This window comes from Rhinolophus hipposideros, assembly GCF_964194185.1.
Source record: "Rhinolophus hipposideros genome assembly, chromosome: 9".
In the NCBI taxonomy this organism is placed as follows: Eukaryota; Metazoa; Chordata; class Mammalia; order Chiroptera; family Rhinolophidae; genus Rhinolophus; species Rhinolophus hipposideros.
The window spans coordinates 78,760,491-78,787,647 of record NC_138055.1 but is presented as its reverse complement, the minus strand read 5'-3'; positions in this window follow the sequence as shown (position 1 = coordinate 78,787,647).

Here is a 27,157-nt window from a genome sequence, read left to right as displayed (position 1 = left end):
TCCTTCTAACGAAAAGCTCTTAGGACCCAACATTTCTCAACCTGGAAAGGGATAAAGATGTTCAAATGATCCCTGGTTTCACCCTTCACTGAAAAACTTAGTTCTTGGCGTCTGACAATTTCTCAGTCCAAGTTCACAATTAAATTATCTTTTAGAAAGCTAAGCAATAAATGTTTTGTATGTTTTTTAAGAAATTATTTTTAGAAATATAATTGTAGTCCTGGTGATGGCAAAAAAAAAAAAAAGAAAGAAAGAAAGAAAAGAAAAGAACAAAAAAGAAAGAGAGGGAAAGAAAGAACGTAAAACAAAACACATCCTCTTACTTAATAGCACTGAGGTCAAATTATCAACAAAATGAATTCATTATACCCACTGCTAGTCTTACATTGTTTTTTCAGTTCCCTTGCCTGGAAAATGCACAATGAAGGTCTTTTCCAGAATCACAGTAAGAAAAACCTGAAGGATAATGTTAAACTAATTAGTCATATTTGAAGATGAGCAGTTTAATGATGATCTTAAATGCTTTTATTCTTTTTCAAGAGGTAAGTGGGTGTTAAATTATACATAAAAATTGTTTCATAAAAGAAATATTTTTTATAGTTGGGTATATTCTCATAATTAAGTTTTATAAAAGAAATATCTGACAAAGCATGACTTAAAATTTTTAGTTGTAGGAAAAAATAATTTTTCATCAATTAAATTTAACCAGGCATAAAATCCAAACAAAAATATTTGAGATAATCCCAGAGAAAGTAATTTTATTCATTTGGGAGAAAAAAATAAGTTTTACATTTTATCAAGTGATTACAAAGAAATGCTAATTATAAAGATATGTGTTTTTCTTAAACACAAACTTTCAGGTAGCTAAAAGGAAGTATGAAATTTTAAGGCTAATCATCCTTGGGATTGACAAGATTTGGGGAGAAAATTGGAGATATTTTCAAGCCAAATCTTGTTCACAAGGTATATGGTGAACCTGCAACTCACTGTTTGTTCTTTTAATCACATTTATTCTTAAACCTTTTTTCTTCCTTTTTTTTCCCTAAAAAATCTAGACCAATAAGCACTAACTTTACAAGAGTCAATTTATTTTTGAAATAATTACATTTCTATTTAATTAATAGAGGTCCCTTCTGGAGGTGGTGCTTGGAAGTCAGAGTTGAATAGGGTAATGAATGACTAGAATTAATGACACAATGTATAAATATGTATTTTATGAAGTACACTAATAGGCATACGATATTTATCCTATTTTACCTGTTTTGCATGAATTTATTTCTACTTAACAGATTCTTATTTTGTGCCACAATTTAAGTTTTAAGGAACACCTTTCAATAAATGGTTGGCAGTATCAATGGGGAAAAATGATTTAAGAAAAAAAAAAGGAAAAATGGCTTGCTCTTTTGTCATCACTAAAATAGAATTTATGGAAGGGAAATATTCTATAATGCATTCAAAGGAGTGTGGTAGGTGCCATATCTTTCTTATTGCTAATTGCACAAAAACTCTGTTAGGTAAATATTAAATTGTATGATTAGATTAGACTTTGCAACTGAGAAAAATGATTAGAGAGATTGAGTGACTCATTTTAAATCACACAGTTTTGATGAAAAAAACTCTGATTTGAACCAAGGTAGATCCCACCTCACTAATGCAGTGGTGTACTTATTTTCATTTGAAGCAGCCTGTGATTAAATCCCTGTGAAACTGGTTTCAGAGACAGAGAGTAAGGCTACAACCCCCCAGGAGTCTAAAAGGAGATCCTTAGAAGTATCACACTTGGGGGTTGGCTGTAATTTATAATGCTACACCTGGAAATAAATTTAAATTGTTAAAAAATGTGGGCATATATTTGACCCCCTTTTTCCTCTTCAATCTGCCCCCTCCCTCCTTACCCTCTGGTAAGCACTATGGTTACCATCAACAAAAAAGAAACCATCAACAACAAAAAAGAAGCAAACAACCAAATGGAAGTAGATATTTCCAAAAAAACACCTCTGATAAGGGGCTAATACCCAAAATATATAATGAACTCATACAACTCAACATTAAAAAAAAACACAAAACAATCCAATTAAAAAATGGGCAGAGGACCTGAACAGACACTCCTTCCAAGAAGACATACAAACTGCCAAAAAATATATGAAAAAATTTTCAAATGTTTTAGCTATTAAGGAAATGCAAGTCAAAACCACAATGAGATATTACCTCACACCTGTTAGAATGACTATTATCAACAAGGCAAGTAATAACAAGTGTTGGAGAGATTGTGGGGGTAAGGAACCTTCATACACTGCTGGTGGGAATGTAAACTGATAGAGTCACTATGGGAAACAGTATGGGGGTTCTTCCAAAAGTTAAGAATAGAATTACTATACAACCAGCAATTTCTCTTCAGGTTATACACCCCCAAAATCTGAAAACATTTATCCAAAAACATATGTGTACCCCTATGTTCTTTGAAGCATTATTCATGGTGGCCAAAACATGGACACAAACAAAGTGTCCTTCCATAGATGATTGGATAAAGAAGATGTGGTACATATATACAATGGAATATTTCTCAGCCATAAGAAAAGATGAAATACTGCCATTTGCAACAACATGGATGGATCTTGAGATTATCATGCTAAGTGAAATAAGTCAGACAGAAAAAGTGGAGAACTATATGATTCCACTCATATGTGGAACATAAAACTGAAAGCAATAAAGGAACAAGACAAGCAAAAACTCACCGACACAGACAAAACTTTAGCGGTTATCAGAGGGTAAAGGGGGAGGAGGGGAAGATAGCAGAGAGTGAAGGGGGTCTAATACATGGTGAAGGAAAGGGATCTGGCTTAGGTAGTGAATACACAATGCAATGTACACACATTTATATATGATGCATTATAGAATTGTACACTTGAAACTTACATAACTTAACAAATCTCATTTCAATTAATTTAATTAAAAATGTGGGAATAAGATAAATACAGAGATTTCTTGTCTCAATAGCCTGATGAATCGTAAAGGAATACGAATTTGATTGTGTGCATGTGCTTCTGTGTCAAAAAGAAGAATTTCACAAGAGCATTTGTAAAAATGTTTTTTAATCAGTCTGCTTCAAGAAGGAATGAATTTTGGTTCTCTCAGAGTTGATCTGAGGATCATGCCTCCACATTGATCTGACTTACTAATAGAAGGATGACATGAAACTTTTTATTTTAACGTTGTCTTTAAAAATTAAAAATCAGTACAAATTTAGGTTGTTGTGATGTTTAGGTATCATGATGAACAGTCTAGGCTTTATAGTCAGGCAAACCGAAGTTCAAACCCCACTGCTTAAATTATTAGTAATCTTGAGCAATTAATTTCCTTGTGCCTACTTTCTCATTTGTATACTTGGGAAATTACAAGGCATTCTACAGTGGGTTTTGGGGGTTTTTTTGGTGTAGATTTAAGGATATAGAAAAACCTTAGTACATGCAGAAAGTTGTATTGATAAAATATTATTACTGTTGTTATTTAGCGTTATAATTACTTCGATTTTATTTACTGTTATTTTTGTTGTCATAAATATACTAATACATGCAATTATGTTACATAGATCAGTTTTAGTTATAAAACTGATAAAGTGAAGAAGACAGTTTATTCTGAAAACCTATAAAAGAGGATAAGAGTTAAATGGGTTTGAAAATCCACTTAAACATTAAAACTTTTAAAATTTCATTTTATTACATATTGTGATGTATTATTCAGAAAATCAATACCAAAAAAATTAAAATCTGCTGAATTATAAGGTTAAAGCCAGCTATCTATTTTAGGCGTAATTAGGACTCATAATATTAAGCATGTTGATAAAAGTCATTAGAAACTTAAAAAACTCATGCATTTTATAAATAATAAACCTCTCTCTCATATATATTATATATATATATGTTATATATATATATAATATATATACATATGTATACACACATACAGACATATACATGCCTTTTGTACTAGTATTTTTATTAAAATCATTTTCATTCCTAGGAAGAAGTTTTCTACTTCCAAGAAGTAGAATAATTTTGGAAATACATTTATTTTTAAAATATGGAAGCTGTGTAAAACAATTTGAATACTTTCTTTTCAGCAGAGTTTAAGGATTACAGAGGGACAAAATGATAGAAGTTGACATTTAACTAAATTTGATTTGTTTTTATTTCATATGATTTGATCCTTATACTTTCATGATATGTTTAGTAAGTGAAATGCTTAAACCAAACTTTTGTATATAGGAAAACAAAAGTTTCCTCAAGTGTCTGATCATAGATTCTAGAAAAAGAAAGAGGTTAAAAAGTCAGCAAAATAAATAAATAGATAAAAAGATTAAAGTACCTGGTGATGGGGAGAGGTGGGTGAGAAAACAGAAGTCACACTAAGAATGAAAACCACAGTATAGGAGTGAAGAGACATGAAAGACAACCTGATTCAAGATTCTAGTCAGATTTTGAGTGTAAGTTCCTCAAAATCTAGGAAAGGAAGCTCTAGGAAACTAGCACAGAGGGAACCTAGAATTTCAGCTATTCCAAGAAAGAACTAATGGGAAAGCTTAAGGATAGGCATCGTAGCTAATACAGACATGGACAGTGATAGACCTGGCCTGAAAAGGGAGGAATTGATTTATCTGCGTAATAATGATAGAGAAGGAGATAATATAAAGGAAGACAATTTGACCCAGGTCAGTAATTGTCCATAACAGGGAATTTGGTGTTGAGAGTCATAAAGAAAAAGTCATGCAAAAAAAAAAAAAAAAAAAAAAAGACGGTATTAGAAAAGTTAATTGAATCAGTAACCCCACTGGAATCCAAATTTGAAAAACTTTGTCTGAAATTCTTTCTGAGAATCATTAGGATGTAGCAGAACTCAGTGTTGGAGTCAGACAGATTTGGACAACAATCTTTTTTCTTCCACAAATGGGTTACACATATTTAGAAAATTCGTTACCACTCTTTAACCTCATTTCCTTATTTATAAAATGAGAATAATATTAACTCTTTTATGGAGTTGTAATGATTTATATGACAAGACCTAGTGCATTGTATTCTATGTACTGATGATAGAGAAATAACCCCATAAAGTTGTTGTGAGATTGAATTTATATAAAATACATAATAAGCACTCCATATATGTTAGCTATTATTTAATACTAGCTTTCATTTTACCTCTTTTAGGTCTCAGACTTAACAACTCCAGGAGAGAAGGATGAGCTGGTTTTCAGTCACAACAGTTATCCCTGTTTAGGCAGTCCTTTGAGTTTTGTGACACCCCGGTTGGAAAATAATTGTTTAATGTATTGTCACAGAAAACACTGAACATGGAGTGTTAGAACACATTCTAACATCCACACTCTATGAGGTGTGGCTAGCTCAGTGAAAAATGTGCTGATGACATGAGAGAGTATGTTATTTATGACACGTTCTTGGAACATTACTGTATTTTGAATCATATTTTGTTATTGCACAAGTGTATACATAACATTAACAACAGATTACTCATCATGAGAAATACTCAAAGCATAAACACCTGCACTATCTCTGATTTATATTGCTCCCAGCTGTTCACACATAGTAAGAGAAAAAAGACAATGACTTTGTTCGATCAAAATAAATAAATCTTCTCTGATAATCTTGGATAAATGAATGACATCAGAATTATAATTTCTTAACTATATTTTCTATTGATAAACATCATCTTTAGATTAGATAGGACAGTTAGTATCTATACACTATTTTCTAGTTTCTCTCTTAACCTTTTGACCAAATACACAATTTTATGGCACTTTTATTGGGGCACATATTCATAAACACCTGAACTGAGTCAAAATTAGCTGTTCTCTCTCTAGGACTTCTAATTTCTTTCAATCACTTTTAAAGAAATAATTGTGAGCAATTGCCATATTCCAAAAACTGGTGTAGGCAGAGGGACTACAACTTAAACCAGCAAGCCACATCCCTGCATTCCAGGAGACGACATTGGGTGGGGTGGAGTAGAGTGGAGTGGGACAGGCTGGCTGAGAAAACAGATCAAAACCAGTAAATAAATAAAATAACAAATAAATGTACATAATAAAGGAAATACAATAAATAGTTACTAAAAGGTACTCCTTAGAAAATGCCTTACTAATGAGGAAATATGGGAATTATTTTAAACAGTCAGGTATGAGAAGAGCTGGAGGAAGAATTTTCCATGCTGAACATCAGAAAGCAGAGACCTCAGGAAGGAGTCCAGCTTGTGGGAAGAGCATGAAGAAGGCCAACAAGGCAAGAATGAGGAGACCAGCAGGGTAGGGCCAGTTAGGCAGTAGCCAAATAATGTAGGATCTCGAAGGCAAACGTCAGGGGGATGGATTTTATTCTGAACATTTGGGGGGAATGCTGGCAGAAAATGCATGATTTGACTTACACCTTAAAACATTACTCTGACTGCTCTGTAGTGATGAAACAGACAGGATCAGTTACATAATTTGTAAGGTACAGTGCAAAATGAAAATACAGGATCCCTTGTTCAAAAAGGAATTAAGAATTTCAAGTAGGTGACAGTATGACATTAAACCAAGTGCAGGGCCCTGGTGTGTGTTGGGTCCTGTGTGATTAAAGAGATTCCACTTCCATGAAGCCAGCTCTGGGCTCTGGGCTCTCTGTCTCTCTCTCTCTCTCTTGCTTGTGGGTTCTAAGTTGAAACTTAATGTAGAATTGTACTTGAATTGACAACTATTGCAAACCTATTTTTGGGCAGTAGAAACTGTGAGTAAGCAGAATAGACCAGCCACCAAAAAAGGCAAGAGAAATGTAGAGAAAGAAGAAAAAAAAGAAGTGCATATATGAGAGAGATAATGAAGACCCTAAATACATTTGTACAAGTTCACCACATTAGCCACACTTATGAAACAACATGGCAGCGATTTCAAACGAAAGAGTGCAGTCTTATAACTTTTTGATTAGATAGATCTTAGCAGATTTTGACATATAGTTTTGCCATGGAAAACAAGGATATTTTGATCATGACAAAATGATACATTATTTTGTTGTTTAATTGTGTGTTTGATATTATTATATGCTAAATATTCTATTCTTAAAATGTAGTATCCCTTAAAGTATAGTATGCAGGCTATCTTAATCAGACTCACGAGATAATGTGTGGTGGGGAGAACATCCTTATGCAAACACAGAGTGCGGGCTCCACTTGAGAGATACTTACTGCATCCGAAAATTTAAATTACTTTCAATCTCCCTTTTCTCTATCATAACCACCAGAAATGATCCAATCCTGATTCACTGTAAGAAATGGCTCATTCTCCCTAGCCCTACTACTGGTACCTACCATCTAATTTAAGTTTATCTCCTATAACTCATTTCTTTTTTGAAGGTTTGCCTTCTCCAGGATAACTGAGAATGGAAATATTTATTCCCTTCAGGGGAAACCACCACGTGACTATGACCTGAGGCTTACGCCTCATCACAATGATTAATATCAGAATACAATACACAACCAGGTACATATAAGTTACTCACACATAACCTTGAGACTTGGTCAAGGAAGCTCAATTCCAGGTTGAACAACACAGAAAGCCAGGCCGAGATTAACTGGTGGAGGAAGACCAGAGTTTGCCACCCCCAAAATATGCCTTTTAGGATATTGGCCTTTTTAAGCTGATTATTTTAAGAAACAAAAGACTCACAAAGAACCTTTGACCCTCCCCCTTTACCTGCCTAAAGGAATTCAGATAGAAAACCCTGCTTCAGGAATGGAACTTTAGCAAATTCATTTTACTATATTCGCTTTAGCATATATGACTTAAGTGTGACAGACAGGGAGAAATCTAGCAAAGCCTGTGTGTTGGACTCCATTGTTCCGGGGTGGCCCAGGATTTATTTACCACATGTTTGTTTTTTACTCATCTCGCTGTGAATTGCCTACTTTCACTTTGAAATCTCAGATTTTTAACTCAATAACCGCAATATAAGGTTCAACTGCCCAATGTGTTCTCAGGCCTCATATTCTTATGGAACCCCCTTAGTACAGATGTAATAAATTTGGTCATTTTCTCCTGTTAATCTGTCTCATGTTAATTTGTTTATTATCTCAGACAGAAGAACTGAGGTAGGAGGAAAATTGCTTTTTCCCCCCCACAGGTTGTTCCCAAAAATTGTGCTATCTGTTCATTCTGTACTTAGTCTGACCTCTGGGTAATCTCCCTCTCTGCACAAGTGAAAACAAAATACATTTATAGGTACAGTGCTGTGTTGATTCATTAAATGAAATCCATAAAAGTTCTTCCTCACTTCATTAAAAGCAAAGTCTGTGCAGATTCATCCTAGACCCAACCACACACAACAATTTACATAATCAAAAAGACATAAAAATGGGATGTTGCCATTTTCCCTATGAATAATGAACAGTACTTGCTCTATATTTCTGAAAATAAAGAGAAATTTTGAAAGAGATTCCCCCCCCCAATAAAACTTTCTTCCAAAGGTGATTCACCCCTCTACTTCTTGGGTGAGGGAAAACTTAAAAACATATTGAGCTTAGAAAGGAGAATTTTTGCAGACTATTTTCCTCACTTAAAAACAAAACAAAACAAAACAAAAAACCTTCGGCTTAATTTCCATTAAGAGCATACATACTGTGTGGACAAAACCCCAAAAAAACAGTTTCCAGGCTCTCGGCCTCACATAGAAAGGTGCTGGCTCGGGTAGTAAATGGCCATCAACTGTGATCAGATGCCAGCAGCTGTGGCTAGTTGGCCGTCAGCTATAACCCGTAGGCCATTGGCCACTAATATAACTGCTGTGGCTACGCTAGCAGGAAAGGAATGGGGGCTAGCAAGAAGATGGTGGCTGGCAAGCACGGACTGCTGTTAGGCAGATTATGTAGATCCTGCTTCCTGTGTCTCCAGCCTAGCCGCCAGCGAGAATATATTGGTTTGACTCCCCTACCTATGGCTCCGTGGGTGTTCCTTTTTGGCCTTACCGTGTCCTGCTTTCTTGGGTGGAGAGTGGGAGCTGAGACCCTGCACGACAAATGGCGCAGCGAGCAGGGTCCCCTGCGCGACACATGGCGTAGTCGGCAGGATACGGTGCTGGCCAAAGCTTTCCGAAGGGCAGTGGAGCAGTTTGTGCGTATGAAAGCTCAGTCTCAGGAAGACCAGGAGGAGCAGCTGCTGGAGAGCTCGATTCCGTGGAGGGGTGGAAAGAAGTGGATGGTTCCCCAGCCAGCAGAGGCCGGAGAAAGCGGAGAAAGCGAAGGTTGTTGCCGCCCTGTGGGCTGGGAACTGCTTGCTGAGGCAACTTGGATGTGGGACTTGTCCCAGGAGGAAACGCTTGCTGAGTCCTCCGTGGGAGATGAGGGTGAGGTCAAGGTCATCCCTCACCCCCAGGACAGCCCTGGCGAATGACTATGGACTATGAGGAATTGCCTTCCATCCCTAATTTATTGGATGCTTGACTGTTTGGGAACATACCACCATGTAGTGGGACTGGCGAGAATGTTTGCTTTTGTGTTTTGACTGGCCGCCATTGATAATATGTAAGCACCTTGATGTGAGCCGCTGTTGTTCCAGCACAGTACCCCGAGAGGCCCAGAGAGAGAGTGGCAGTGCCCTGAGAGCCCTGGCTGTGTCCAGGAAGTCTGGCTGTGTCCAGAGAGAGTGGCAGTGCCCTGAGAGCCCTGGCTGTGTCCAGGAAGTCTGGCTGTGCCCAGAGAGAGTGGCAGTGCCCTGAGAGGCCCTGGCTGAGTCCAGGAAGTCTGGCTGTGTCCAGAGAGAGTGGCAGTGCCCTGAGAGGCCCTGGCTGAGTCCAGGAAGTCTGGCTGTGTCCAGAGAGAGTGGCAGTGCCCTGAGAGGCCCTGGCTGTGTCCAGGAAGTCTGGCTGTGTCCAGAGAGAGTGGCAGTGCCCTGAGAAACTCTGGCTGTGCCCGGGGAGACTGGTGGTACCCTAAGAAGCCCAGGAAGTCTGGCTGTGCCCAGAAGTACTGTGGTGGTGCCCTGAGAAACCCTGGCTGTGCCCGGGGAGACCGGTGGTACCCTAAGAAGCCCAGGATGTCTGGCTGTGCCCAGAAGTACTGTGGTGGTGCCCTGAGAAACCCTGGCTGTGCCCAGAGAGCCTGGCTGTGTTCAGGATAGTGCATTCACCTCCAGGCTCCTTGCACAGGGCCCCTCGCAGAAGACGCTTGTTGCGTAGATTGTGAGGCGAGACCCTGTAGGGGTGGAGTGTGTGGACAAAACCCCAAAAAAACAGTTTCCAGGCTCTCGGCCTCACATAGAAAGGTGCTGGCTCGGGTAGTAAATGGCCATCAACTGTGATCAGATGCCAGCAGCTGTGGCTAGTTGGCCGTCAGCTATAACCCGTAGGCCATTGGCCACTAATATAACTGCTGTGGCTACGCTAGCAGGAAAGGAATGGGGGCTAGCAAGAAGATGGTGGCTGGCAAGCACGGACTGCTGTTAGGCAGATTATGTAGATCCTGCTTCCTGTGTCTCCAGCCTAGCCGCCAGCGAGAATATATTGGTTTGACTCCCCTACCTATGGCTCCGTGGGTGTTCCTTTTTGGCCTTACCGTGTCCTGCTTTCTTGGGTGGAGAGTGGGAGCTGAGACCCTGCACGACAAATGGCGCAGCGAGCAGGGTCTCCTGCGCGACACATACTTTCTTTCCCCCAAAATAAGACCTAACCAGAAAATAAGGCCTAGCATGATTCTTCAGGATGCTCGTAATATAAGCACCACCCCAAAAATAAGCCCCAGTGTCATGCAGGGTCTCAGCTCCCACTCCCCGCCCAAGAACGCAGGACACGGTAAGGCCAAAAAGGAACACCCACGGAGCCATAGATAGGGGAGTCAAACCAATATATTCTCGCTGGCGGCTGGGCTGGAGACACAGGAAGCAGAATCTACATAATCTGCCTAACAGCAGTCCGCGCTTGCCAGCCACCATCTTCTCGCTAGCCCCCATACCTTTCCTGCTAGTATAGCCACAGCAGTTATATTAGTAGCCAATGGCCTACGGGTTATAGCTGACGGCCAACTAGCCACAGCTGCTGGCATCTGATCACAGTTGATGGCCATTTACTACCCGAGCCAGCACCTTTCTATGTGAGGCCGAGAGCCTGGAAACTGCTTTTTGGGGCTTTGTCCCCACACCCAGTTAAGATTATCAGCCAGACGGATGCACTTAGTATGTCCATTGCAACACACAACGGATGTATTGAATTATAAAATAATATTAATATATAATTAAATATAAATACATATTATTGACATTAATACTTAAAATAAATAATAATATAAATTATAATTAAGTATTTGTAAATACCCAAGTGGGCGCCTTTGGACGTGAGGTAAATGCCTATGTAAACAGATGAACTCGAGACTTATTGCCAAATGATCAATGTACAGACACAACGCATGAATGTGCACTTGATAACGAACGGACGTGGTTATGTCTAATATAAATCTTCATAATTCAATACGCCATGTGTTGTAACTGATGTACTTAATGCACTCGTGTGAAGTAAAGAAGCATTTTCTGAATTTTGGTGCCTGAAATTTTTTATTGCTTTTGTGTGTACCATCATTCTTAACTGTCATCAATTTTGTTGCCACTCCTGTCTCGTAAGTCTTCAATTAACACTTGATTTTAATAGTAGATTTAAAGGGAATAATATTTTGACCCCCAGACGAGATGAGTGCAAAAAGAAAGAGCTATTCTGTCGAGTACAAGAAAGGAATTGTGAAGGACTCTTGGGGCAAGAATCTTTTGGCTTTCTGCAAAGAGAAGAGGTTGGATCTCCAAATAGTCCGAAAATGGTGAGCAGAGTATGTTAACCTCAGTCAACAGGTGGACAAGGGAAATGCTAAGAAGTGCAAGTGTGGATCAGGTTAGCAACTATTTCCTGAGCTGGAAGACATCACCTGTGAATGGATTGCTGACAGGAGAGCAAAGGCTTTGGTTGTGCACAGGGCTGATATTCAAGCATTTGCCCTTGCAATGGCACCACAGTTAGAAATATCCCTAGAAGAATTCAAAGCATCACAACACTGCTGGATGGCTTCCTTCAGCGATCTGAACTGTCTCTAACAAGATCGACAACACTGTTCAAGCTGGAAGATACTGAAGTTATTAAATGTGCACCTGCATTCAATTCCTTTGTTGATGACATCGACTTTTCTAAATACCAACTCTCCAACATGATTGCTATGGATGAAACTGCAGTGTTTATGGGCCAAGGATCTCAAATGAAAATTGATCAGAGGGGTGCCTCATCAATCTACATTCCCTCCACTGGTTACGAAAGTACACGTGTTACCTATATTTTGGCAATTCATCTGGTTGGAAAGAAAGCCCCTCCTCTAATCATCATTAAGGGCAAGAAAGATAAGATTGAATGTGTTTCCGGCATTTATGCCCTTGAAATCAAAAAAGCTTGGTGCACACAAGCAGTTATAAGGAAGTGGGTCGATTTAATGTTGCCACTTGTTTTGCGAGGTGGCCAAAGAGGTCTGCTGGTCTGGGATTGAACCAGCACTCACCGTGCTGAAGAGATGAAGAACTTCCTTGCAGAGAGAAGTATAGGTCAAATAATGATTCCCTCGGAAATGACTGCCTATCTCCAGACTCTTGATATTGCAATAAACAAGCCATTCAAGGACAATTTGCACATGAAAATCAATGAGTACATTGAAAATAAAATGGAGAGAAATCAGCATGGAAACTTTGTGAAGACTAGCCTGCAAGAGGTCGTGGCTTGGGTGAAGATTTCATAGGATAGAATCACTGACAGCTGTGTTGCCAATGCACTAACAGCAGGAAAAGAAGTGCTCATTTAAGGAGAACTCTATTGCTAGACATGAGAGATTGGGGTCAATGGTTCTACAGGAAATGGAGTTGCAAGAAATTCACGCCAGAATTCAGGGCTTGGAGAGTTATGACGATGTTCCAGAAGAGGATGACATGACTGTATTTCAATAAATGTATATTTGTACATGAATAAATGAACAAATGTAGATTACTGTACATGAATAAATGTAGATTACTGTACATGAAAAAATAAGGCATCCCCTGAAAATAAGCCCTAATATGTCTTTTGGAGCAAAAATTAATATAAGACTCAGTCTTATTTTACTATAATATAAGACTGGATCTTATCTAACATAATAGAATATAAGACTGGGTCTTATATTAATTTTTTTCTCCAAAAGACGCATTAGGGCTGATTGTCTAGCTAGGTCTTATTTTCCGGAAACATGGTATATATTTCAAAATCTATATATGAAATTTTTATAGAATTAAGGTCACTTTAAAAATATAGGTGTGTACTCTTCTATTGCCTTTCACAAGCATTTCTAATGTCATAAATATTAATATTAAATATAATTCTAACAGTTTCCTACACTGATTCATTTTTAAAATGTTTAATGGGCATCCATCATATACCCTATAGTTCTAGGTTAATTGTCAGAAATGCATGTCTGAGATTTCAAAGAGCAAGTAGTTGATATTCTGGTGTTCTTGGGGTAATTTTGGTTTACAGAGTTGATTCAGGGGCAGGCCTATGCTCTAAATTATATTCAAATAGACTATAAATTTAATATAAAAATTTAGTTTTTCAGCATTTCAATTGTCTAACAAATATTCTATTATTATTATACACCTAGTAAAAAATGTTATGCCTTCCAATCTAAAATTAGAATACAAAAACATTCACTAAATTACAAATTTCAAATTGGAACCTCAAGACAAATCTGCTACCTACTCTAATGTACAACATTCTCCTAAACATTAATCATGCTTAAAATACCAAATATGCACAGATTACTCCTATTGAGTAATATAAAATACATTAGTTTTAAGGATATCATTTAATTTATAATTTCTATACTTATTCTAACCATTGATTTAAAATATGCACACCACCACATAAATAACTCTTATACCAATTCACAAAAATTAGAATTTCTATGTCAATGCACTGAGATTTCATATACACCATTAAAAATACTGTTCCCATCACAGGATTTGTTCTTTGTAACCCTAACAGTAACCCTAACATACTAAGCACAATCAATTACTATTGGTCACACAACTAAGTCTATAAAACTTAAAAAAAGAATCCTGTGTCCTGTGTAAGCCACATTGTTAGCTAATTCTTTCTAATTCTGTCAGTTTTTAATCACACAGACTTGAACTCCCATTAAGATTTTTGCTTCCTTCCAATACTGCTTCCTTTGCATTTCCTTGATTGTCTTAAAACAGTTGTGCTTTCTTTTATGTCTATAAAGATTTATTAATGTTATTTGACAGAGTCCTTTATGCAATTTTTGTGTAATTTTTTGAGTATAATTTCCTCATTTGAGTGTATACAATCTGCAATTTTTTTGTTTGTATGCATGCCTTTGCTATTTTTACCATATTTTGCCTACATGGTAGAGCCACAACTCATATAACTATTAAAATGAAATCAGACTGAATTACTTTTATTTCACATGACTTTGTCTGCTTCTGTTGTCACAATTTTCATAATGCTAATGATATATGCAGTTTCAGTAAAGGAAAAGGCATTACAATACAGGAAGTGTGACCATCTATAGAATGTAATACTAGAAGCAACACAACCAGAGTTAGAAGGGAAATACAATGAATTCAGTTTTAGTTTAAGAGCAGTCAACAAACAAGATTACAAGTCAAAAGAGAAATCAGGGCTGCATAAGTGGGGCCAGCTGATTAGAGAGTTATAGAAGTTTTCCTGGAAGGATTGAAATATCATGTGAGGTGGGATACTGCAAATATGTAGTGGCCTTATAAATGCAAATATCTCCAGCAGTGCTCACCTCCCCTCATCATTCTATGGAGGTTGTGGTCAGTTGGATTCACCTTGATTAAACATTTTGAAATCTGAAGACAGTGAAGTCCCAACCAACCAGGCAAGTGGAGTGACCATGCTATCTTGTGATGGTGTTTGGAATTAAATGGATTAGGAAAGATAATAAAGACAGGATGTAACTATTTGGAAACATGGAGTGGTTAAGAGACTGGTGATCCCCATAAGGTCAAAGGAAATGTATGATGGAAGCAATAGAGGAGGCAATCAGAAGGATAAGAAATTGCCACCAGAAAGTGGAATGTATGAACTTAATGTTACAAAAATGGACTTCTGGAATGTCAAGTTTTAGAGTATAGTTTTGGTAGAAATGGAAAACTAAAATGAGGTAGATATGAAGGTCACTGGAACAAGCAAAGTCAAGAAGCTGATGGCCTAGCTTGTTTAATGGAGCATTCATATTAGACTCCAGTCATGCACAATGATTACAATATAGGATCTCATCATAAACGAGAGTGGCTAGGAGTTTGAGATGATATCAATAATTCCTGTACGTAGAGAGTTCAGCCCAATTTCAAAAGTTTCCAGAGAACAAGGGATTTTCCTTCAGAATAAGGAAATAATAGTTAAGAAGCAGAACTAGGAAAAAGAAGAGAATAACTTTCCTTATTATTCTGAAATAGATCTGCTCAGGAAGTAATGCATTTAGTGGAGAGCCGAGTTTAGCAAAAGTAGAAATAACCTTCAGTAGACAGCCTATGATAAAAGAAAGATTGCTTACTATGGAACAGGGATCCCAGAGAACAAAGTGGATGATTTTAGAATGACAGGAGCAGTGGAAGGGTGGTTCGGTTGAAGAAACACAGAGCAGCATGGGGATTATTATAGATTAAAGAGACCATGACAGGATGATCTACATCATGGTCTTTGATTAAGGATAACAGATGTTCTAGACTTAGCTGGCTGCAAAGTTTACAAAGAATTGATTCTAGGAGTCTCTTGTTGACTGTACGATTAGTGGCCTGATGTCTCAAGGCTTAGGGAAGATTTACCCAATGCCTAGGCAACGAATGACAGAGGAACTAGGGTGGAAGCCCAGTCTCTAAAATCTAGAAATGTCTGGTCAGAGGCTACATTCATCAATTGAGTCATCTATTTTTCTATTTTTCTTACCAATTTCAATTTCAATATTTATTAAAATTTAGTATGTATACACCTGGCTAAATTAGAAGAATTAGGGGTTTCCTACATTGTGTAGATATACTATACTTCAATTAATCATCCGCCTACTTCCTACATTGTGTAGATATACTATATTTCAATTAATCATCCACCTACTTTTAGACAGTTTTATTTTCTACTTTTTGCTATTGTAAAGTAAATAAGTATTATTATACATACATTTTTAAGTACAGCTCACAGTTTATTATTTTCTTAAGATAAATTCCTTTAAGCAAGAGTACTAAGTAAATTGTGTAAACATTAGGACACCAAATTGACCTGAAATTTTTCCAAGTTTTGAGTAACAGTTTTTGAGAATGCCTTACTCAAATATTGGAATTTATAATTTTAAATAATATTTGACAATTTGAAAGATTTAAAAACAGAGCATTATTTTACTTAGTACTTCTTTCTTCATTAATGACATTCATCATATTCTCATATGTTTATTTGACATATGTGATTGGCTTGTTCAGATTTTTTTGCCCAACTATTTTTGGAGGTTATCTTTTGTGTGTATGTTTGGGGTGTGTGATTCATAAAAGATTAGTACATATTAATAATGCTAAACTATTGTCAAATATTTTGCCTATGTTTTTGCAGTTGATTGGTCTATATACATTTTTATGGTATTTTCAGCTGCTAGTTTTGATTATACAAATATTGTATATTTGATATGCACATACATAGACAAACATACATATACATATTTTTTTAATTTGGCATGAGACATTTTCAGGTGTTATTTCTAAACAATATAAATTGCATGTACTATATTTTACTTAGACTAAATTTTACAAATTATAATTATTTTTCACAAAATGTTAAAATGTAAAAAAGTTTTAGTATTTCCAATATGTGGTGGTTATTATAGATATTATTGTATTATTTTAGTCATTACCTTTTGAAAAAAACTGACTAAAAACAAAATAGTTTCATATCCTGTTGATGTCCTTTGCCTGAATATTATTCTAGAGAAAAAAATCTCATTACTGATTTTTTTTGTTCCTTAAATGAAAAAAATATGTATATGTTATGCATTCATATATTCTTCTTTTTCAAAAATGGAATTAAATTTTTGGGAGTTCAAATGTATGTGAGAATAAGACTTGAAGTTTTTTCTATATCCATTACTTTTTCCTAAAGTCTGTTTTTACAGTAGTGAAAAGTAACTATGAAGCTCTTATTTTCTGAACTATTAGGAGAATCACAAGTCTAATTTTTGCAGTGACATGTAGTTGAAATTTCTTTCAATATTACACTATTACCTAGAATTAAAAATTAAAATTAAAAAGTCAGACCTGTTATTTTTTTCCTGGTTCAAAATGAAAGTTTCAAGGGTGCTGAAATGACTCTGTTTTTATTGAAGAGCTCAATGAATAGGGGAACTAATAAAGTTCTTAGCAATTTATATAAGTCCTATTTATTTATTTATTTATGTTTACTTTCTAAATAAAAATTAAATAGATTATATAGTTTCCACAAAATATTTATTTGAAATAGCTGGTCTAATTATACATATCAATTATCACTTGCAAAATGAAGGTAACCAAATAGTTAATAAATTTATATGAACAAGTGTTATGAAAGAAATTACCATTTTCTGTTGGAATTTCGATTATCTTAGTTCATGAGCGAATCAGTATATATAAATCACTAGTCTTTTAAAATAAAAAGTATTGTGTAGATGGATCACAGATCTAACACATAGGAGCAAAAGCAAAGTGTCTGATAATTGGCATTTTATTTATAGTTTGGTTCAGAACAATTTGTCTATTTTACTTAATTTGAAAAAGTGGGGGAAGTAAGTCTTACTAAAACAGGAAATATTTATAGTTGAAGTTTAATGACCTAAATTACAGGCATACTGCAGAGATAGTGTGAGTTCAGTTCCAGATGACCAAAACAAAACAAATATCACAATAAAGCAAGTTATACAAAATTTTTGGTTTCCCAGTGAATATAAAAGTTATGTTTACACTATATTGTAGTCTATTAAATGTATAATGGCATTATATCTAAGAAAACAATGTACACACTTTGATTTAAAAATACTTTATTGGTAAAGAAGCTAACCATCATCTGAGACTTCAGTGAGTCATAATCTTTTTGCTGGGGGACGGTCTTGCCCGAGTAACATCAAAGATCACGGATCAAATGTTACTACAACAAATATAATAATAATGAAAAGTTTGAAACATTGTGAGAGTTACTAAAATGTGACACAGACATAAAGTGAGGAAATGCTGTTGCAGAAATATTTTCAATAGATTTGTGCCGGTCAAGGTTGCCACAAACTACAATGCACCAAAAACTGAAGTGCTATAAAATAACATGCCTGTATTATTATCCTGATGCTAAATTCTCTTCAAGAGCATCTTTCTAGCATGATTTTATAGAGGAGACCAACAGAGAGTTTAAATGAGAAACATCATTCACTGATGGGCTTACAATTGAAGCCAGCACTGCACTCATGGGTTCCTAAATTTATTCTAATTTTATTTTATTTTACTTTATTTATTCTATTATATTATTTCCCCAAATACATTTTTTCATCACATTTAAGTAAAACTACAGATAATACTATCCATTCTTAGTGCACAAATCACTGTTTTTCTTTTAAGAACAATCTCAAACATTCTTTTTCTGGAAGCAGGAATGCTAAGTCCTTCTGTCATTTTTCATGTCTCTTCTTGGATTTATCCCTGTGCATTTTAATGAAATGTTTACCTGCCTCTCCTTAACCTTTCACACTAGGAAGCATGCAAAGCCTGTCTGTATTACCATCAGTGATGCTAAGATTTCAAATGTTGTAAGTCGGATCTCCCCATTGTTCTCTTGTAAATGAACAATAGTTAGAAAAAGGTGAAAAGATTTTTTTTCTCCCTGAAAATTTTCTTGAGTCCTAACTGACTGAACAATTATTACAATTTGTTCTCCATCTATTGCTGAGTCACAAACAGAGGAAAAGAAAATTTTGTGATTCTCTTGGGTATAATCATTATGCAAATGACTACATATATTAACTTAAAAGCCTTTGGAAATATTAAAAGGTTTACAATTGAGTTTTTGATAAAACAGTTTATTAAGTGAAACAGAAGCAGGAAATTATGTAAGGGAATGATATACCTCAAATGTTGAAAATCACATTTCTGAAGGCAATGCTTTTTCATCTAAAGTTAATATACCAAATATAATTTAATGCATGTTGTTTTGTCTCTTTCAATTACATAATAAATGTAACTGAGATACACAGTCAGTTTCCTGTTAAGTCAAACTCATGCATACATTTCACTTATTTTTAATATATAACTGATTATTCAAAGAAGCAAATATCCTTAGTTTTGTTTCGTTATCTTGCTCATCAACATATGAATATAATAATTGCTGAAAATGTAAATCAAATTTTTTAAATGATCTGGTAGACTAATAATTTAAATGAGGGAAATATTTTCGTATTATTAAGTGTTATATGCCTTACAATAAACATAAACAGAATATCTCAAAGCAAAATGTAATATAATTTTATCACCCAATAAACACCTATACTTGAATAATCTTATTTCTAATTCCTATCTTAATAAAGCATTAATAAGAAATTGAGATTCATTGACACAGACAATAATTTAGTGGTTACCAGAGGGTAAGGGGGGTGGAAGTTGGTAGATGAGGGTAAAGGGCGTCAAATAAATGGTGATGGAAGAACTGACTCTGGGTCTTGAACACACAATGGGATTTATAGATGATGTATTATAGAATTGTACACCTGAAATCTATGTAACTTTACTAACCATTGTAACCCAAATAACGGTTAATCAAAAAAAAAAAAAACTAGAAATGTTTAACCTGTGCCTCAAAACTAACATACCACTGAGTGCAAATGAAGACAATTTTGAAAATGAAAGGCAGAGTTATTAATAATTACCTGAGGTCAACTAGTATGAACAGGACTGACCCAGACAAACTGAGATACCTCCGGTTGCCCCTCCTTTGTGGTTCCTCTTTACAAGGCATACTTTGCCACTTGGGCTTCAAGTTTTCCAGTGCAGCCTGTGATAGCGTTTCAACATTAAGAAACAACCCCCACCCCAAAAAACAAGAACAACAAGAACAACAACTAATACCTAAAAGTAGTTTAGAGTACTTTTGCTGGTCAGAAACTTAGGAAAACTCTAAAGTTTGTTAGTACTGTATAGTACTCTGAGGCTCTCAAAGTTAAATATCTCATTAGATTTTAATCCCACAAAATGATGTCCAGGCTAGAATTATTGCACATATTGACGTTAACAGAGAAAAAAGACACGAATTGTTTCTTAGGTTTTTCTAGTCAATTAGGTGATATAAATCCTTATTTTCCAATAGGTGTTATGCTTTACCCAAGGTGGTACCAAAATGACATTAGAAACTTAATATTGTTCTTCGTTTGGTTATTCATTAAAATAAAATGTTGATGTTATTTAAATGACTCTTTTTAAGAGTATTGCATCTGTGGTATTTTATATCACAGGCTTCTTGTTAAACTTTATTTCATTCTATACATTAAGATGAAGGGTTTGCTAGTATTCTCAATTTAATAAATTCATCTGGATCTTCCCCCCCCCCCCCGCCATTCAATTTCAGAAATAGAGTAACCAGCTGTGGAATGGAGCTAATTCTAAAAGACCAAGAGCCCTGTGCTGAAATTGGTAAATGCGCGTTCAGGGAGATAAACAGTGTTCTCATATCAAAGAGGTTAGTGCTTAGCTCCAAATAACCTGGGAGCAAGTGTAAGTTGACATGACCTAGCAAGTCACAGGCATTTCAATGGCTTCCTACAGTGCCTCGGTAGGAGAGTCTCCCAATTGTTCGGCTGTAATAGTTCTATAAAAGAATCAGAAAGCTACTTTAATTTCACAAAAAGTGATGGAAAAAAAGACTTGAAAAGACTGGGAAAATGGGGATTCTAAAGAAATAAAAAGTATACCCCCAGCTCCTAAGTAAAACCTTCTAGTGTTTTCTCTTTATCTGGAAGTTTTCGAGTGACTGAAGTATTATGGGTAAAAACTTGTGTTGAGCAAAAAAGACTAAATAGTATGTAAAGTGTGGAAGAGTAGGTAGGACATAAAGCAGTAACTTATGACCCCATAGGCTTCACTGTGAGAAGGTGGAACCATACTGTCCCAGGAGACAATGTTCCTGGTGTGCAGGGGAGAAGCTAAGGTCTATTTCCTTGACACCTTCCATTTAATTAGGTGATTATTAAGTAGAGGGTATCTCATGGTCTATTTTCTTTTTTTTTATCACCTCAAAATCAAGCCCTTTATTCTTTTTTTTTAAATTAAATTTATTGGGGTGACAATTGTTAGTAAATTTACATAGATTTCAGGTGTACAATTCTGTATTACATCGTCTATAAATCCCATTGTGTGTTCACCACCCAGAGTCAGTTCTCCTTCCATCAGCATATATTTGATCCCCCTTACCCTCATCACCCACCCCTCACCCCCTAACCCTCTGGTAACTCGTCTATTTTCTAAACTGATAGTTTCTAATCTTTTATCCACTCTCCATAGTCCAGAGGCACAATACACTTTTGTTGCACGCACTCATACTCGACTGGAGAATTTTTATAATTGCCATGATCCTGAAGAGACTCACCTTAAGCTTAGCCACTACAAATAATAAAATAATAAAAGTAAAACAAACAAACAAAAAAAAAACTAGACAAATTGGAAATTGGAAGTTTAAGGGAAAGACAGCTGTCTGCCATTTCATATCATACCACTCAATGCTTCCAAATACATTTTTTTAATAATTCTCATGGGACATGAATAAGTATATTTGCAAAATATAGTAGAATGTGGGGTATAGTAGAATTTGTTGTTGATAGACCCAGATTTAACACATATATATAAAAAAAGAGAATGTTGATAAAATTTTAAAAATTTGGGTCTTTTACAATTGGCACAAAGATGAGTGTCTCTGTGCCACTACTTTTACTTGGGGCTTTACGAAAAGGGGACACAGATTAGACAGCTGCTCCATTAAGGGCTTCCTCTTTAGAATACTTGGTGAATTGATCAAAGTCAGTACTGGTTTCATAGTTCAGAACTAGTGAAGGACATTATCCATATCTAAGTATTAGAAACCCCTAATTTTATGCCTCCTTAAATACACCTTTTGTTCAATTCCCAGTGCTGTTATCCAGTTTCAGCAATGCCTCATACCTCACCTGATCAATTTCAGCCATTCACTACCTATTCTCTAACCTCAGGTTACATTTCAGTTCTGTCAAAAGTGCTAATAATGTCTGTACTAATTATTGTAAAGCAAAGTTCTAACAATTTCACTCCCATGATTGGAAATATGTAAAGATTCTGTGTTTTCTAAAAAATTAAACATAATTTCTCAGCCTGAAATAGAAGACTTGCTACAATAACACCCACACCTTTTTTCTAACCTTATATGCTACACGACTCCAATCAACTCAATTCTCCAAATCATGCAATCACTTCCAATATCTCCTAGCATTTTTTATGTCCCACTTCCTCATTTTTACTTTCAGAACACTTACACATCCTAAGATATCTTCTAAATCACTTACTTACTTCCTTAAAGATGTCTTTGCCCCTTGTTAAAAACAAGACAACAGGCCAAGAATGGGGGCCCTCATCACCAAACCAAGATTTTAAACTTAGAGTTTTGGCTCTCCCAGAAATATAATCTTAAACCAGTTAATAAGGAATCACTGATCAGCACTGCTTAGGTCATCTGCCTGATAGACTGCTGCCATCCCCTAAAGAAAAGTAATCTTGCAACAACCAACTGACTTTTTTGCCTGGCATAACTTCCTGTTCCCACTCCCATCTGCCTGTAAAAGTCTTTCATTTTAAACAGCTCCTCGGAGCTCCTTTCTCTCTGCTAGATTGGATGCTGCCTGATTTAACTTGAATTTGTTTAAATAAACTTTGAAAATGTTGAGTATTCCTCAGTTTATATTTTAACACCTTAAAGGCAATTGATAGGTTCCTGATTTTCGCATGTGTTCTGCTTATTTCTAACTCCTTGCAATCTATTTTGATTTACAACTATCAGTGCTTCGATCTTATTTTTCTCTCAGAAATATATTCTTGATGCAAGGTTTGTGCCTTTACCTAAGCACATGCTGCATATACTGTATTCTGTAATTTTTAGAAATTGTTTTGTATTTTAATGAAATGAGCATTTAAGTCTCCACTTAACTTAGAGATGATTAGAATATGACACTCACACATAGGTAAAAACTTGACTTATATTCATATTTTAGTCAGTATGTTTGTTGTTTATTATTAATAAAATATCCCCATAATTTTTTGAAGAGAACTATTAGTTGGTGTGATTAAACATGGCTTTAAAAATCTACTATTCTATGTCAGATGATGCCAAAAGACTATTAGAAGTCCATGATTTGACAAGGGCTGTTCTATGCAATGATGATATACCGTGTTTCCCCGAAAATAAGACCTAGCCAGACCATCAGCTGTAATAAGTCTTTTGGAGCAAAAATTAATATAAGACCCAGTCTTATTTTAATATAAGACCAGGTCTTAAATTGTATAATATAATATAATATAATACAATACAATACAATACACTACAATATAATACAATATAAATATATAATACAAGACTGGGTCTTATATAATATAATATGATATAATATGATATGATATAATACAGCGTCTTATATTAATTTTTGCTCCAAAAGACGCATTAGAGCTGATGGTCCTGCTAGGTCTTATTTTCGGGGAAACACGGTAGCACTAAACCAGACAAAGAAGTTTCCTTTGTTCATGGATGTTACATGCTTTTTAGGAAGGCAGACAAAAGGCTTGTAAACAAACAAGGTACAGAAATTTCAGAGTTAATTGCTATAAAGGAAACAAAGTAGAAATTAGAAAAACGGATAATATGAAGTAAATTGAAAGGGCAAAAATATATATCTGCTTCGAGGTATTCTGTTTTAATAAACAGTGTTTACTTTTTTCAGGATAATTAGGATATGTTAATTGAGAGATTATGTTATTTCTCCCCAATACTTTTGTTGATAAATAGCTAAAAAAATAGTTGTGCTTACATGTTGATGAAAATTTACTAGTTAAATTGGAAGAGCAGACAGCACAATCTAATATGCTACTGAAAGATTGGAAATTTGTTTTAAATTATCTTTACGCAATTATGGTATGTGAGTCTGGAGTGAAACATCAGACTAAAGGCTACTCATATAATAATCTGGAAACTCATACAACTCATTACATTTCATGCATCATTAGTGTAAAATTGGCAATATGCTGTTAGCTTTTAACGCAAAGGAATAAAAATTATGGAGGAATAGATGATTCAAAAGATCATTAATGAACACCTCCAGGCTTAGCCAAGTCTGAACTCCTATTCTTTGGGGGGAAAAAAAAATAATATACATATATATTATAAGACAACTGTTGGAAAAAAAGTAGTGAAGTGTTCTTGGTTTGGCATCTAATAAACCATACTTTATATTTTAAAACCAACTGCAAAACTTGCTTGTGTTTTGTTTATAGACCCTGAGAGACAGAAAAAAAAAATCCTAAAAAAAATAATATTCATTGAAAATGTGCAGAGATTATAAACAGTGGTTTTCCCTCCTCGTACATTTAAAGGTGTTATTATATGAAGCAACATTAATAGTGATGTGGGGGAGGAAAATATAATTTTCTTCCTATCTTTTAAAATTCTTCTGGGTGGATTAATAATCAAATTAACATGAGACCGATTAAGAGAACAAAATAACAAAATTTACTACATATGTAAACACAAGGGTTTCATAAGAATGAGAGAATGAGAACAGATTAGGCAGTTAAGGAGTCTATGCCACCTGGAGATAAGGAGAAAGGGGGAAGTAGTTTGGGGCTTTAAAAGGAAGGAAGGAAGGAAATTCACATAGAGAAAGAAAGGCAAATGTTTGGTAAACAAATGATTGTTGGTCCATCCTTAACAGTGGGACACAGAGCGGACTTTGTCAAATGGGCCTTGCTAGGTTTCTCTGTCTCTATCACACTTAGTTCATATTAAATTATAGTTATCTATGATGATATCTCCCTCCTTAGAGTAGGTCCTGTATTTTAAATTCTCTTGGGCAGTTAGGAGAAAGGTCATATGTTTTTCCTGAGCCTTTTGTTTCTTGAAAATAACCAGCTTAAAATCATCATATTTTGAGGTGGCAAACCCTGCTTCCCATCAGTGATTTATCCCTAAATATTTACACAGATTGACATTTACAGATGCAAGACACACATGTAATGATATAAGCAATAAACTGTGGAAATTTAGAAAATGGGGCAATGTTCCCTGAGGAAGCAAGGCATTTCAAAGGATATATTACCTCATCTGTTTCTTAAATTGAAGGTAGGACTTTTCCAGCTAACAAGTGAGATGAAATAAACCATGTAATGAAAAGATCTGGTCAGTTTAGAGCAGGGGTGTCCAAACTTTTTTCAACGTTTTTTACCAAGGGCCATATGCGGTAAAATACAAAAATAGCCGGGCCACTCACTCGAGGTGAAGAACGTATTGCCTCACCTGGGTTATTTAAGTAAACTAAATATATTTTTGGAATTTGCTGCGGGATAATTAAAAATGGATTGCGGGCCACAGTTGGCCCACGGGCAGCAGTTTGGACACCCCTGGTTTAGAGGCTTTAGGGAAGATTCTTGAAGGCAACAAAGAAAAAAGAAGGAGGGGGTATAGCTATTGGAGGGCAGATATGTAGGTGATTGGGACACCAGGTTCTGGAGTAACCCGTACTTGAAAGTAAGACATTTAGATTGTGTACAAAGAACAGCATGGAACATTATATCAACATCCTTGATATTGCATCCTGAAATTTCCTTTTTGCTTAAGCTTCTGTATGTTCACAAAGTAAGCTTTGCTTTAAGGAAATGAACTATGACTGAAGTACAGATAGGATGGTGGGTCTCTAGGGTGGAGCCTGGATCTGATTTTATCCCCAGCACTGTGCCTAAGAAACACTATGTGATCTACAAACATTTGTGGAATTAACTTGAAATTTAATGGACTTAGACCAAAACTGTTTCTTACTGAACTCATAATAGAAATAATTTTTGCTTGAACCATCCAGTCTTGAATATGTTTAAACCTATATCTTAAAAAGAAAGGCCTCTTATCCCACAAGTTAGTTATTTTAACTAGGAAGATGACTTTCTTGAGAAACGTTGAGATGTGATCTTGAAAAGATGGGAGTAGATTCTCCCCCATGATGGATGAGAATTTCCCATCATAAATTTTCCTTACTCAAAGTAACAAGGGAGAAAAATATTTTGCTCCATTTCTGTTTATTTTGATGTCATAGAAGAGAGCAATTAGATAGGCAGTTGTTAGACCTGTGAGAGTCAGGATATGTTGTCATTAAGATTTTATTTGTAGTCTAAAAGCCAACAGTGCAATTGCTTCTGAATTAAGTGATCATCAAACTAGAAAAATGGGAGTCTGAAAAACTAAGATTCTAAATTTGAAAAATGGATTTCTTCTTTTCTTCACAACTAGCCCAAGAATCTTTCCTGTAATATTTTCTCAAACATCTAATAAATGAATTTATTACCCAGTCTTGTATGATCACACTGTATTTGTAATCTATTATTTGGCCAAGATGGGTCTAAATTTTGTCATGGGTGTGCCTTTGTGTATAGTAATTAAATTATAATTAAGTCAATTTAGATGAGTATCTCTTGGTGTTTATATTTAATTTGAAGGCAATAACAGTGTTACTCATAGTACATGTTTGTCACAACAAATTGCCTACTGAGGTATTTTTATTAATATATGAACATCATAAACTTTAATTTAGTAAGATTCAATCCTAGCAACATATGTACATTAAGTCATGATCTCTCCAAATGGAGACAATTGTTTTGCACTGCATATAAGATTTTTTTTCCCTAAAAATGATGTGCTTCGGGTACAATCATATGTTTTCTACATTCTATGACCTAAGTTACCATAGACGAAACGTCAACCCCCAGTGCACTGAGGTCATTGTGCATATGAGTGAGGTGTGCAGAGGAGAAGCGAAGGTT